The sequence below is a fragment of the Mirounga angustirostris genome, unplaced genomic scaffold, assembly GCF_029215605.1.
Source record: "Mirounga angustirostris isolate CCGP_5_RB_7025 unplaced genomic scaffold, mMirAng1.0.hap1 SCAF_5, whole genome shotgun sequence".
In the NCBI taxonomy this organism is placed as follows: Eukaryota; Metazoa; Chordata; class Mammalia; order Carnivora; family Phocidae; genus Mirounga; species Mirounga angustirostris.
In genome coordinates this window covers 33,241,128-33,242,991 of record NW_026991713.1, presented here as the reverse complement: position 1 = coordinate 33,242,991, position 1,864 = coordinate 33,241,128, and the positions used below count along the sequence as shown (strand labels likewise).

The 1,864-nt window shown below is 34.8% G+C and overlaps 1 pseudogene; it reads right to left on the bottom strand.

Annotated features, from left to right (window-relative positions):
* Positions 1-1,513: 1,513 nt before the first annotated feature.
* On the bottom strand, positions 1,514-1,619 carry LOC123845180 (U2 spliceosomal RNA; annotated as a pseudogene).
* Positions 1,620-1,864: the final 245 nt, after the last annotated feature.

Below are 1,864 nucleotides of genomic sequence, written 5' to 3'. Positions count from 1 at the left end.
TTTTTTTTTTCCCCTGCAAAAAGCTTTTGAGTTTTCTGTTCAGCCATATTTGTGCTACCATCATTTCCTAGGGTTACGTGATCATTTCAAATCTGCTCTTTAAATTTTGTTTCTGACTTCTGACTATATTCTTGGGAGGTTTTATTTACTTCCCCTAGGAAGCCCTGTATGTCAAGGGCTGCCCAATCAGCAGGTGGTCACAACATTACACTGCCATCCCAGAACACAATATAAACATTCTCTTGGTGATAATTCCTGGCTTCCTTCCTTTAAAGCACCCACTAACAAAACTACAAAACAGCAAACCTTTGACCCTCACTAGAGCGATAAAACCTTTGGACTCTCTTCGTCTAATGTATAGAGGCTTTAACTCACGTTAAAACCTCATAGCACAGGGTCTGATGTAGAGGAGATTCCTTGGAGGATCTAGAAAACCATTGTCTAATAAGTATTTGATTTATCAAAGGCCTTTTGTTCTGTCGTTTTAATTATGGAAAAAGGAGATTCATGAGTTGCTAAACAATCTTTGGGTGCTTTCTCAGTTCACTTTAATCGAAGCTTTAATACAGTGCTAGGTGCACCTGCCATATTACACTTAACGGTTTAGAAAAATAAATAAAAACAATAAAATTGAAAACAATTCTGAGGATCTTATCAATGATCAAATATGACCAAAATGATGTGATCTAATTACAATAGTTGTTATCCGTTGGGTTTTCAGGGAAGCCCACCACCACGTACACATCCGTGCGCGCACGAACACACACACACACGCACGCCTGCAAACTTGTCCTTTTGAGTTGTAGCTCTTATGTGACTCAGTTTGGAGAGTATAGCCATAGCAAATTCAAGAGAAACAAATTCAGCCAGAGTTCTAAATTATGCCTATGGTCAAATCAATAAAGTAACTTTTAAACTCAGCTGCTTGACTTTCACTAGTGTAGTGTGGGTTTTTAATACCACATTTGAAAAAATAGACAAAGCCCAGGAGGTGGAGGAAAAAAGTATATTATTTTAAGATTCTTATATTGTGTGTAAAGTGGAAGCTCTTAAAAAGTTAAATATGCATCTAACCACACACAGATGAAAGCATGTCTGTATAAAACTTATACACAAACCCTTATAGCAGCTTTATCTGTAAAAGTCAAAACCGGAAAAGCACCAAATGTCCTTCAGCAAGTGAAGCAGTCGGTACACTGTGCTATCTTCATACAATAAACTACAGAGCAAAATAAAATTAAACTATGGATACGACCAAAAAATATTGTGTACTAAAATATTTATGCTAATTGAAAGAAACCAGACCAAAAAGAGTACATATCATAAGGTTTCATTTTTATTTCATTTGTATAAAATTCTAGACAATGTAAATTAATGAATAGGGACGGAAAGTAGATCAGTTGGTTACCTGATGACGGGGTGAGGAGATGCTGGGGCAGAGGCAGGATGGAGGGATTACAATGGAACACAAGTTTGGCAGAGGTATGAATATGAGCATCATCTTGACTGCGCTGATGGTTTCAGGGGTATATACATGTGTCAAAACTTATCAAATGTATACTTTAAACTGATAAGAACAGATACTACACTTGATCTTAGCCAAAAGGCTGAGAAGCGATCAAATGTATACTTTAAGTATATGCCATTTACTACATGTAAATTATTCCTCAATAAAGATACTAATTTTTTTTAAAGTATGTTATCTCCCTCAGAAATGAAAATCAATTTTTAAAAAAAGTAGCTAGAGGCTCTATAACAATTCTAACAGAAAGGGCACATTGTATGTCATCTGTATAAAATTTATATACATATATACGAATATTATATATCATATATTAATATAATATAATAATACAATATATAT